Here is a 14,436-nt window from a genome sequence, read left to right on the forward strand (position 1 = left end):
CCAAGCTCATCGAATGGCCAAGTTCGAATTTCTCATGTGTGTGTCCCCACATTCTTGTAGCTGCAGACTAAAGTTGAGTTTCCCATATAGTTCCTAAGTCTAAGTGTGGGGTCGTCCTCCTAAGCCAAAATTGTGCCAAAAATGTATAGCTGCACCCTGTGACTAATGTATTTGAGAAGGGACATGACATCTGCAATGATGATTTGAGGTATGTTTATTATAGATATAGTATTAGTAACACCATTATGAGTAATCAACATTCCAATGTGGGAAAAGGATCCTAATTGAATTAACACTTGCTAGAAAATCAAACATTAAAGTTGCTTTGTTCGTTCTGCATTCTTCACTACCTGTCTTTGGAACAAGCTCTATTATTCTAAAAGTAGCATAGGCTGCCTTGTCCATCTCAACCCCTTGCATCGGTTCCATCAAGATGCTTCTATTGCTGTGAGTAAGTACAAGTGTGTTGTTGTTGAGTTCAAGAGAACTTGGTATCTTATCTTCTTGACAAAAGGAAAACAACTGAGAAGAAAATTAGTGGGGAGCTATGGTTATGCACTCTAAATATGATTTTGTATTTTTCATGTTGAGGTCCCAATCTTCATAACTCATTCCAGCTAGTAGATAAGGTCCAAAATAGAATTGCCTGGACTGACATAAACTGAGGATGGTCATCTTTTTTTCTCTTGGTCCTGATCACAAGAGGAAATACCAAAGACTTGTCTTATGGAATCATATTGCAAGTCTCTTTATTCATAGCAGACTTCCCAACAGTCGTTGCATTTAAGTGCTGGTCCTTAGTTGTTTTTTTATATTCAGGCCTACAACTTCTCTTTCTCTTTGCTGCCTTTGTGAAACCAAAGCCTTTATTTTCTCTGTCACTTTCACAAAAGTTTGTTATAATCTTCAAATTTCTGAGAAAACTCTTCTTGTATTGGAAACATTTTTCCTGGTGACATTCAGCCTTTCGATTTTGGTCCTGCTATTCTTGTTCTCAATATTACTTGGTTTTAGTCCCACAGTTGGCCAAGAGCATGCTCTGATACCACTATAATATCCCCTTTCGCAAATTATGCTAATTTTCCTCAAAAAATTCAATATTATTCTTTGAGGTATTTTCACAAACACTTAGTTAACAGAACTTTCATTGAACACTTTGCAGATCAAGTAATTACAGATTTACAACAGTAATATTAGAAGGGATAAAGAGAGATTTTCATTAAGTTGAAAGGGATATTTACAATACAATGATAAATGTAAGAACTTGCGTGCAACTCCAACAAATAGATCAGCTTTGCTTTTCCTGAATTTGGTCCACAAGCTAGTCATCCTGGAAAGATAACATACTCTACGCGAATGAGAGAAATTAAAGTGAAATGCAATAAGAACTCAGACTTTCCAGCTGATGTATTTGGCTCCTCCAAGTATAATTTGCCACTTTAGAAAGCATGAGGATACCTTGTCCCTAATAGAGAAACTCAGCCCAGAAATAATTCAATCTCCAGAATAGATAGGACTCGTCCTCTCCAAAGAGTAGTATTCGGCCTCCGAACAAAAGCTATATTTGGCGTTTCCCAAAGTATGAACTCAGGCTCCCAACTTGAATAATCTAACCTTCATCTATATATAACTAGACTCTTGAAACGATAATGGAACACAACCTCCAAATAGAAGATGAGTTGGCCTGGTAAGAAGAATGGCACTTGACTTCTCCATGGTAGAAGAATTTTATCTATCAATGATGAGCCCTCTCTTCAGTGATCTCAGCCCCCACGGAGATAATTTCAGCAACTCGATCTTTTTTTGTTTAACATAATTGGTTACTTTTTATATATTGCAAAAAAGAAAAGAAAAAAGGGAAAGGAAGCTAGTTCCTTGTACAATCAGAGGAGAGGTTCAAAAGTAGTGCGCAAATGGGAGCGCAGTCCCCACAACTACTTTTGCCGCATTGAATGCATAAACTTCAAAACTAAAGTGCTGGTGTCATGGTTCTGAGCAGTGTTATAACTTTCCAAAAATTTACTTGAACTTCTTAAGCCTCGCGTGGAGACGAGCCCGCACTTAATTTTGGAAAAGGCTAATATAACCAAAAACCATTATCCTCGAAAAGTCGGAATATACACAAACACATGGGGATTTCCGCTTTTCCGAAGCCTTGGCACGAATTTCAAAGCTTACCTTTATTAGTCTCTATCTCCACCGTAGAAAAACCTCCATCAGATTTGACCGGTCAAACAACTTGCACATCACTCCACCACCGTTGATCCACTCGCGATAGATTGAACGGCTGGCAGGGATTTTGGGTGGGAAAATCGCGCGGAGAATACCTGACCGATAAAGTGGTATTGTCACTCAACCCTCTTGCTACGTGTCCATCAATAAGTGGAATCAATTGGTTCCCTCCTGAAATCGCTTATCGCTTAAGCTCTGCCCAAAATATTTCCTGCTTAAAATCCTACCTTTTCTTTGACTAACTCTCAAGCAAGATAGCACCCAATTGCCGTAGATTTTCCACCATCGATGGCTGCGAAGACATTTCCGAGATCCTCTTCCACTACAATTGATTCGATATATGATCTTAGACAATTATTAAGGTATTACAAACTCATGTGCATGGATATGCCTATCAGTGGGCTACATCCCCTAGTCCAGTCTTCAGTGGTGACCTCTCCATTATGTATTCAAAACAGAGTTTTACAAGAATGAGCTCAATTTGAGCCTCACACAACAGACACAAAAACAATAAGGCTTTACTTGGATCTCCCAAGTCTCTTCTGAGTACATAGACTCTCCTCACTTACTCTCTGTCTCTGTTGCTCTGTCTTAGCACTACTTGTTCTTGTTTGCTCTCAGTTTGTGGCTTTAAAGTCAATCTGTGTTGTCTGTTTGTTTCTCTTTCTCGGGCTCTCTAGCTTCCTGACCTCTGTCCGCTCAAATCCCTTTCTGAGCATTAGTAATCATTGCTAAACGCTTCCAGGGATGGTGGCCACCTGTATTGTAACAGAATGGTCATTGGGCCTTTGAAATCCTTCGAAATCGCCATTCTCTGTTTACATAGAGAAATACATTCAAACCTAGGAAAAGTCTGCCAAACACTATTTATCGGACCTCAAATATTATGAATCTGCGTTATAACTCCTATCGGGTCCGCCTTTACACCGCTTATTGCATCCCCACTGTTGATCTAAGAGGTCTTGATCCAACAGTTGAGATCCATTTCGGGTGGCTCTTTCGCATGGGAACTAAGCACCCGATGAGGGTGGTTTTCTCTCTTGTCAGCCTGGACATCTGGCAGCCATTGTATGGGATCGCGCAGAACCCATCCCAAACCATTTACCGCCTTAGGTCCCCCCGAAATCTTGCCTGTTTCCTTTGTATTAAAGAAATATATTAAAACATTAAAATCCCACTTATATCAGATTTGAAATCATATGTAACAGTACTAGTAACCCTTTCGGGTCTGGAAACATCACCCAAATCCCATTTCCCTTGGTTTTCATTTATTTAATGAAAACACAACTTTACATAGAAAAACCTATTTTTACGGATCTCAAACTATATCAAAAATCACTTATGAGCCTGTCGGGTCCGGCCATTGCATCACATATATACATACAACCCCACTCCATTGTACCGTGCCGATGCGATATTGTGATGCGACTAGTCGTAATCGCATATCGCATAAGTCCCCGGGCCATTGTAAGCACTCCGTTGTTACTTGTCGATGCAATATGGTAGCTTAACCTGGGCTGTCGATCTGTATGCTTGATCGACGGTCCTTGTTGACCTCGCTGATCGCTATCGCAACATTCACGTGATCGCCTCCGATAGCCTTCAGTAGCCATCGCGGATTTGCGATATGCCGATCTGATCTAGACCGTTGATCGGCCAGATCCGATTGCTCTTACGAAAAGTTGCTTTAAGCCTCCGGTAACCCTGTTTTCGCTGATTTCTTCATGTTTTCCGCTGCCGATAGGGTTTTCCCCCTGTTTTAAGAGTTCATCCTCATGCGATAGTTTTGATCTTTTTAAAATATTTTGAAGACTTAGAGGGTTTTTTTATCCATTTTGGATTGCGCCTTCCCACTGAAAAGGCTTTTGGACCACCAAAAGTTGGTTTTTAAGCATCAATCAAGTGAGGATACAACTTCCTCACCTGTCCAATCTCTATCCATCTTGCAGTGCTTGGTTTTGAACCTTTGAGTCCAATTCTGAGGTACTCAACATCCGCTCTGCGCTTAGTTCTGACCTTCCTATCCAGAACTATATCTTCCTGCAACTCATTGAGATATTCATGCAACGGATCATCAATAGAGGGCAACTGAATTTGATCTTCGGGATCTTCAATCGATGAAGGTTCAAATAGTCTCAAGTTATCTGCATTAAGTACTGAATAGATGTGCATGTAAGCTGGAAAATCAAGGAAAAAACATTCTCACCAATTTTCTCAAGTATCTTGAAAGGCCAATACCTTATTGGCTTCAGCTTCTTACCTTCACCTTGCAGTCTGTCTTTGCTGATGTACAACCAGAATTGATCACCAACTTGGAAGCTATGTTCAATTCGATGTTTATCATGCCTCACCTTGTACTTGGCCTGGCTTTGTTCCAGCTGTTCCTGCACTGCCTGGTGAATTTCTTGGATCTGTTCAATGAACTTGGTTGCTTTCTCCACATCACTATGCCCATCAACTGCTATGTCTTTACTAAAGACAAAATCCAAGAGATACCTTGATATAAAACGAAAACAAGTTTCAAAAGGAGATCTTTGTGTAGAAGAGTGCTTAGCATAGTTGTAAGCATGTTGCACATAACATAAATGTTCATCCCAAAGCTTGGGATGCTTGCTGGAATAGCCCCTGAGCAATTGGATCACTGTCCTGTTGACCACCTCTGTTTGGCCATCTTTTTGTGGATGAAAGGCTGTGCTCTTCTTCAATCTGGTGTCCATCAACTCCCATAGACTTGACCAAAACTTCCCAACAATCGGGAATCTCGATTAAATACAATAGAAGTGGGTAACCCAAAATGAACCCATACATGCTGGAAGAACAACTTTGTTGTTTGTTCAGCTGTAATTTGCTTGCTACAAGGTATTAACATACACATTTTGCTGAACCTATCCACAATAACATATAAATAATCATGACCTTTTCTAGATTTTGGCAATCCTCCAACAAAGTCCATGGAAACACTTTCCCAAGGATGAGAAGGAACTGGAAGTGGAGTGTACAAGCCTAGTTTTCTATTGTTGGGCTTGCTTTTAGCACACATGGTACACCCTTTAATATATCTAGAAATTGTTTCATGCATTCTTGACCAATAACAAAATCTTTGCAGTTGTGCCATTGTTTTACTTACACTAAAATGACCTGATATTAGAGAGGTATAGGCTTCTCGGATTATGTTAACCCTTTCAGTTTGACGAATGCATTAACCTTCCCAAATGATACAAGAGTTGGTCCTTAACATGATAATCCAATTCTTCTACTTGTTTGCCATGAATTAAAGTTGCATATACATCTCTAAAATCTATGTCTTGAGCATATTGTTCAATGTAGCTTCCATGCAATATTGAGTTATGCTCAAGTATAGTAGATGCATTTATGATTGGTGTGGATAACATATCTGCAACCTTATTGTGTATGCCTTTCTTATATCTGATGAAAATATGAAACTGTTGTAGAAAACCCATCCACCTATAGTGTCTTGATTGCTACAATTTAGTTTGTGAGTGAAAATATTGAAGTGGTTGATGATCAATATGTATAATTGTTTCTTTGCTCAATAGGCAATGTTTCCATTTTTTCACACTCTGTACTAATGCATACAATTCTTTATCGTATGTGGGATAATTAACTACTGCAGAATTAAATGTCTCAGAGTGATAACATATGGGTTTACCATGTTGCATCGACACTGCTCTCATGGAATAGTCACTGGCATCTGTTTCAATCTCAAATGGTCTTTGAAGATCTGATAATGCTAGTACTGGTGTTGTACTAATATTTTCTTTCAAGGTGTCGAAAGCTTTTTGTTGTTTGCCTCCCCACTGAAACACCTTGTTCAATCTTGTTAAAGCATGTAAGGGAGCTGCAATCAAGGAAAAGTTAGCAATAAACTTTCTCCAATATTGTGTTGCTCCTAGGAAGCTCCTAACTTCCGTAGCAGATTTGGGTTTAGGCCAGTTCACAATGACTTCAACCTTAGAGAGATCTATCTTCAATTCACCGCCCCCTACAATATGACCCAAATAATTCAAAGTTGTTTTGCCAAATTCACATTTTGATAACTTAACATAGATATTTTTTTTTAAAACATCTAGAGTCTACTTTACATGCTTACAATGTTCTTCCCATGTTTTACTGAAAACAAGAATGTCCAATTACAAAATCATCAATAAAAGGCTTAAGTACATCATTCATTATTCTCATGAAAGTGGCAGAAGCATTAGTTAAGCCAAAAGGCATAACTAGCCATTCATATGGCCCTTGCTTTGTTTTGAAAGCAGTTTTCCATTCATCTTGTTCTGCTACTCTGCCCTGATGGTAGCCACTACGCAAGTCCAACTTGGAAAAGTAAACAACTTCCTTCAACTGATCCAATAGATCATCTATGCGAGGAAGAGGATAACAATTCTTGATCGTTATTTTATTCAGTGCTCTGTAGTCAATGCACATCTTCCATGAGCCATCTTTCTTTCTCACCAAGACAATTGGAGATCCACATGGTGATATGCTTGGCCTTATGAATCCTTTGTCGAGCAGCTCCTATACCTGCTTCTTGACCTCTGTATTCTCTAAAGCGGATAACTTGTACATTCCGATGTTAGGCAATGGAGCATCTTGCTGCAAATGGATATCATGTACAATTTCCCTTTTGGGTGGTAGACCTTTAGGTTCTTGAAATAGGATATCATATTTTGAAACAACTTTTTCTAAATCAGCGTTCTGTTTAGCATCACAACCTTCAAATACATTGGTTTTATCAGGTTTCTTTTCCTTTACAACCATTAGTAAAAATTGCTTGCATGAATTTACAATTCTTTTCATTTGCCCTGAGTTAATGAGAGTGTAGTTATTTTTGAGCTGATGAGCTCTTACATTATATTCTATCCCATATTTTGTGAGTTGATACTTATTTTCAGTTCTATAGAAAATAGTTTTTCTATCGTACAAGTAAGGACTTCCTAAAACAATACCACATATATCCAAGGGAACTATATCTAACTCAACCTCATCTACAAAAGTTGACCTAGAAGCAAACCTAAGTTTACATTGTTTAGTCACTTGTAGCTTTGTTTTATCACATACCCAACATAATGGATATGGCTTCTTGTGAGGTGTGGTTAGTAGTCCCAACTTCTTCACAATTGCTTCAGAAATCAAGTTTACTTGTGAACCACTATCAAATAAATTATCAATCTTTTGATGCTTGGAAATAACTCTAATATGAAAAAACTCATGTCTTTTCCTCTCATTTTCTTCATTATCAATAGATTGTGCAGAATTACTAGTAGATGCTTCAGAATTTTTACCTTTTATACCTGTGGCAATGATTGTTGTTTTATCACCTGATTCTGACCCCAAATCTTTCTGAATAGCAGCAACAGTCTTCTTCTTCATGCCATCGAACTTCTTGGGTTTCAGCTCCGGATGCAAAGACCAGCGATGTTCAGCATCATGTCCAACCTTCTTGCAGTGAGTGCATGAAGGTTTGTCTGTTTATACAGCGTTTGCCTTCCTCTCTGTCCATTTCTGCTTTCTCTTTTCCTTGTTCTTGCTTGCAGTGGGTTTTGATGATCCCCCAATCTCTGGGTTCACATTCTTTCCTCTAGCCTCTAGATGTGTAGCCTGAATTGATACCTCATCTATGCTAGTAGGGTTAAACATGAGAATGTTGCGCCTCAAATAGTTGTGTAGACCACCTATATACTCCAGCAAAGTTTCAGGTGAGTCTAGATAAATGCCTAGGATTAAAGCTTTTTTTCTAAATTCCTGGGTATAGCTTTGTACACTTTGGCCGTTTAGTTGGCGAAGAGTTTGCCAACTCATCATAGCTTGCTGCTTATAAGTTAGTGGATAGAATTGTTTTTTAATGGCAGAAACAAATTCACTCCAGGTAGAAAGAATTTTACCATGCTTCTTCAAATAAGGCGAAGGCTGGCTAGCTGAATCTTTCTCCTTTCTAAATTGATGTTATACACCCTGCAATATACATCAATCTGTCTAATCCAGTTATCTGGCTTTTCTGCATTTAATTCTCCATCATATATTGGCAAATCAAATTTTACATCTAATTTAATCAAAGGGCTAGAAGGAGGTGTTGATAGAGGAGGCTCTTTTCCTTTCCCTTTGCCTTCTAAATGGCCTAGAAGAGGTTCCTCTGTTCCTTTGTCTTGTTTGGAGGTTGAAGTATCTTCACTTCAACCTTTCTTAAATTCTCTATACATCTCTTCTACCATGGCTCTCATGGTTATGAAACTGTCCATGAACTGAGAGTTTGATTCCAAGGGAATTTTTTCTGCCATTTTCCTCCTAGGATAGACTCTTCCTATTTCTGGGTTAGTTTCAACCAGTTCTCCTTCTCCTAATTTGAGCTTTGACTTAATTAGCATTCAACAATCTAGCACAAGCTTGTCTAACCTTAGTAAACCTAAAGATTTGATATATGATCTTAGACAATTATTAAGGTATTACAGACTCATGTGCATGGATATGCCTATGTTACTTTGTGCAATGGATCGATAAGATTGCAAAATACATAGACAATGAAGCATTAAAAGAAACATAATAGACACCGCACATAAACATAACAAGTTTGATAAGGAGTTCACCCAACACTCTTGGGCTGCATCTCCTGGTCTAGCCTTTAGTGGTGACCTCTCTATTATGTCTTCAAAATAGAGTTTTACAATAGTGAATTCAATTTGAGCCTCACACAATAGATACAAAAACAATAAAGCTTTACTTGGATCTCCCAAGTCTCTTCTGAGTACACAGACTCTCCTCACTGACTCTCTGTTTCTGTTGCTCTGTCTCAACACTGCTTGTCCTTGTTTGCTCTTTGTCTGTGGCTTTAAAGCCAATGTGCACTATCTGTTCGTTTCTCCTTCTCAGGCTCTCTAGCTTCTCGACCTATGTCCGCTCAGATCCCTTTCTGAGTGTTAGCAATCATTGCTAAACGCTTCTAGGGATGGTGGCCACCTGTATTGTAACGGAATGGTCATCGGGCCTTTCAAATCCTTTGAAATCTCTATTCTCAATTTACACAGAGGAATACGTTCAAACGCAGGAAAATTTCGCCAAACACTGTTTATCGGACCTCAAATAGTATGGATCTGCCTTATAAATCCTATCGGGTCCACCTTTACACCGCTTATCATATCCCCACTGTTGATCTGAGAGGCCTTGATCCAACGGTTGAGATCCGTTTCAGGCGGCTCTTTCATACGAGATTTAAACGACCGATGAGGGTGGTTTTGTCTCTCCTCAGCCTAGACACGTGGTAGCCATTGTATGGGATCAGGCGGAGCCCGGCCCAAACCATTTACCGCCTTGGGTCCCCTTGAAATCCTGCTTGTTTCCTTTGTATTAAAGAAATATATTAAAACGTTAAAATCCCGCTTATATCAGATTTGAAATCATCTGTAACAGTATTAATAACCCTTTCGAGTCCGTCAACATCGCCCAAATCGCATTTCCCTTGGTTTTCATTTATTTAACAAAAATACAACTATACATAGAAAAATATCTTTTTACGGATCTCAAACTATATCAAATATCACTTATAAGCCTGTCAGATCCGACCATCGCATCGCATATATACATACAACCCCTCTCCATTGTACCGCGCCGATGTGATATTGCAATGTGACTAGTCGCAATCGCATATTGCATAAGTCCCTGGGCCGTTGTAAGCACTCCATTGTTACCTATCGATGCGATATGGTGGGTTAACCTGGGCCATCGACTTGCGTGCTTGATCGACGGTCATCGTTGACCCCGCTGATCACTATCGCAACATTCACATGACTGCCTCCGATAGCCATCGTTGATTTGCGATATGCCGATCGGATCTGGACCGTTTATCGGCCAAATCCGACGACTCTTATGCAAAGTTGCTTTAAGCCTCTGATAAGCTTGTTTTCACTGATTTCTTCATGTTTTCCGCTGTCGATAGTGTTTTTTCCCTGTTTTAAGAGTTCATCCTTATGCAATAGTTTTGATCTTTTTAAAAGATTTGAAGACTTAAAGGGTTTTTGGATCCATTTTGGATCAGCAACTGAAATCAATCCTCGACCGTTGATCTCCAAGATCCAACGATCCCTGTGTGATGATTCTTCCTTTGTCTCTTCACTCTGACTATCCGACATTTCTTCAATTTTTGGGGGTTTTTGGTCTTGATTTATTGGTCTCCGTTGAGGAGAGACCTGCTGCTGTTGATTGCCAAACTGTCTAGGGTTGCCTTGGACCCTGTGCAGGTGCATGTGGATCATGTTATACTTTCTCGATCCTCATACTGGTTGAGGGGGTCAAGGAATACTTTCTTCATAAACTCTATTATTCTCTTTGACAATTCCAATTGGTCTGTCAATTGCTTTGTTGGCATGGCTATTAGCGTCCTTATTTTGGTTTTTTAGGACGTAATTTAAGGTTATATTTCCCAGACTTTCAAAACTTGTTCTAATCCTTTGATAGGTTTTGTTGATGGCTATGCTTTTGAAGTCCCTTTTGGCATCCAGGGTGGCTATTATGTTAGCTGAGTCCCCTATTATTATAGGGTCCTTGATTTCATTTTTGTTTAAAATTATTGTGCCTAAGAGAAGGTTGTATGCTTCGGTCTTGTTATTTGTCATTTCTCCCAGGCTCCATTCATAGGTTATTATTTTGTTTCCATTTGGATCTAGTATAACTTTGCCTGCCCCTGCTTTACCTGGGTTATCTTTTGCAGCTCCGTAAAAAAAATGTCTCTTCTGTTCTTTTATCCATTTTGCAAATTATATATCCTCCAATCTTAATTTCCATTTCTTGTTTGTGTGAAATTGTTTATTTTTTTTTATAGCTTCTGCTTTTGCTTTGTTTTCAAACATTGCTTTGTTGTACCAGTCTCTCTTCTTGCTATAAATTGTTCTGGTCCATTTTTGAGATTGCATTTGTACTTATTATCTCTGCAACTTGGTTCAAGTTTTTCCTAGGATCTTTCCTATATTTAGCTTTTGTTCTCTGAAAATGCATTTGTTTCGGGCTAACCAAATTTACCAACACAAGATTGAGGGGAGACATTTCCATATCCTATTTATTGTTGCCTTTTTTTCTTTGTATATGGGTAGCTTTTATCCCAGTTTTTATGAAGTATTGTCATTTGAATTGTTGGATTTATGTTTATTTGTGAAGGACTTGTTGCCTGATTCCAGTGCCACTCTCTCGCCACCATACAGTTTATGAAGAGGTGTTGGATTGTTTCTTCCTCCTTTTGATAGATGACACATTTTGAGGGCCCTTGTATTCCTTTTTTTATTTTATTTTCAGAGGTAAGAATTTTTCCTTTGATAAGGGTCCAATTGAAGACTTTAATTTTGTTGAAATTGCAACAACATGATGGAGCTTAGTGAAAAGAGTCGCCTTCACTATGTGGGCCCGCAGGCTATTTTTGGTGCAAGTCTATTTTTAGACTATGTCTATTTTTAGACATATGGATCATGTCTATGGATTGCAGGTTGCTGTTTATGGATGATTGGTCAAGTTGGGAAAAATATATGGACTTCTATTTTTGATCAAAGTGTGAGTGATCAAATTCTATTTTTAGACTGGCTGTCAAAAATAGAAAAGTGAAATATTATTGGCTCATAATAATATTTGGACTATAAACTTGATCTTATTCTCTTGGAGCACTTCAGTTTGAGCTACAGAGGTGGCACATGCAACTGTCAGAAGGAAATAAGCTTTTCTTATGAGTCAGTTGAGTTGTTGCCTGCATGACTTCAGCTAGAACTCAATCAGTTGAGTTTGGTGGAGTTGATTGTGGAGTTGATGGAGTTGTGTTCAGTTTGACTTAGTTAAACTAGTTGTAATTAGTCTAACTGCAAATAGACTAATGATGAGTTGTTAAACTAATTATTAACTCATGATGCAACTAATGAATACATCAGTTAACTCAGTTGCATGTCAGTGCATGTTCAGTTCAACAGGGACAGGTGGTAGATAATCAGATTGCTATCAATTGTGACTATAGTTGTGCACCAAATCTTGCACAATCAAGGGATTGAGTATGCCAATGAGTTTGCTCATGTATTTGCCCAGTATTGTAGCTTTTGCTCACGTCCAACAAAGTGTGAGTGATTATTTTGAGGTGAAATACGAGTTTGGTGAGCCATTCTCATCAGTTCTTGAGCAGGTATTGAGCAGTGGAGGCAGGCAAGCAGTGGAATAGATTTGGAAATCAGATCTAAGCTGTATTGTGTGTAACAGGTGGAGCTGGTACTGGATTGCTTGTGATAAGCATTGTACTTTGTAATGTTACATGTTCTCAATCATTAATATACAGATAGTTGGGGTTTTTTAGCGAGATGCTTTCCCCGGGTTACATACTGTGTTAATGTGTGAATGCTCTTGATGTTTTTATTGTTATTGATGCTTCTATATTGATGATCAACGTAGAGGAGCTTATGTATTGTGTATGTATTCCGCAATAGTACATGATCAGGATAATCTCTGTTGAATATGTGTTAAATTATTCAAAATTTCTACATGGTATCAGAGCTGTTGATCATCAGATCTACTATTCAGGAAGTGTTTACATTCTATTTCTTCAGGCAAAGTCTGTAATCGCGCCAGGTAGCCTCTGGATTCATCCTTCCTTTGGAAGGTGAGATATCCGGTGAATGCCCATACAGTCAATCTCTGTACAAGAAATATTGTGTTCTCACGAATCTTAGATCCGAGGCGGTTGAGTTGGTTGCTGGTGGAATTCGAATTTGCAGCAGTATTTTTTCTTGGTGACAACGCAGCAATGTCTTTCAACGGATTGTGATTGGAGTATGCTCTTGAGGGCAGCTCAAACTATATTGCATGGAAGGACAGGATGGAGGCAGTATTGGATGATAACGGGCTAAAGGAGTTCATAGATACGGATATCCCAAAGCCTACTGATGCTACTCAAGCTTATGCTTGGCAAAATAAGATCGCAAAATGTCGAAGGATTCTGTTGGAGGGCGTGAAGAATCACATTGTGTCCAGCCTCCATGGAAAGGCTACTCCATATTTGATGTGGAAATCATTAACAGAATTATTCCAAAGCAAGAGCGATCAGAGGAAGCTGGCGCTCAAATATAAACTCAGAAACATCAAATGTGAGAAGGGTGACAGTATTCCCAAGTATCTCACGAAGTTCACTCAGTGTCGAGATGAGCTGGGAAGTGTGGGGGTTACTGTCGATGATGAGGACTTGGTGAGCTTGGTTCTCCTTGGTCTTCCGAAGAGTTGGCATTCCTATTAGGACTCTGTCAATGGTAGGGAGAAATTTTCAGGATGGGAAAGACTATGGTCAGATCTTGTGCAGGAGGAGATCAGGCGGAGTACCAGGGACGGATCTTCGTCAAAGGGAGCTGATGAAGAGAATTGTGCTTTGGCTGCGAAAGGGAAGAGCAAGAAAGCTTCTCAGTCTGGTGTGAAAGGCAAGAAGCAGGATATGTCCAAGGTGAAGTGTTTTCACTGTCACCAGCACGGACACTATGCCACAAATTGTCCGCAGAAGAAGAAGAACAAGCACGCTGCTGGATCTGCAGGGGGAGAGGACTTAGCTTCTCAGTTTGAGCTTGATTTTTCATTGATCGCATGCTTGGTTTCAAGTGTGATGGGATCCGTGTGGTTCTTGGACAGTGGTGCGTCTTTTCACATGACGTGAGATAAAGATTTGTTCTCTGATCTGGAGGACAAAGATCTTGGAGTGCACATCGAGACGGGCGATGATGGTAGATACAGTGCGACCGGTATCGGTACCATTTCCTTTGAGAGGGAGTCTGGTAAACCCTTCGTATTGAAGGAAGTCATGCATGTTCCAGGATTGAAGAAGAATCTTATCTCAGTGGCGATGTTAGAAGACAAGGGGTATGATGTAGTTTTCAGCGAGGGAAAGGCTTTCCTGCACAGCAAGACAACTGGTGAGACCCGGAAGATAGGGGTTCGAGTGAGGAACCTTTATCAGTTGCATGTAGATGGATGCGCAGCAATGGCGGGCAAGGCAGAAGGATTGGTGATCCGGGATGATGGCGAGTTGTGGCACAGGAGATTGGGTCACTTTCACCATGGAGCCTTGAAGATACTGCAGCAGATCACTACAGGGCTTCCTAAAGGCACACTTGCACAGTCAGATCAGTGCAAGGGGTGTACTTTGGGGAAGTTTGTGAAAGCCACCTTTCACGAGAAGGATAGTCGTGC

This window comes from Pinus tabuliformis, chromosome 4_2, assembly GCF_031772625.1.
Source record: "Pinus tabuliformis cultivar Carrire ecotype Pingquan chromosome 4_2, CPIR1, whole genome shotgun sequence".
Lineage (NCBI taxonomy): Eukaryota > Viridiplantae > Streptophyta > Pinopsida > Pinales > Pinaceae > Pinus > Pinus tabuliformis.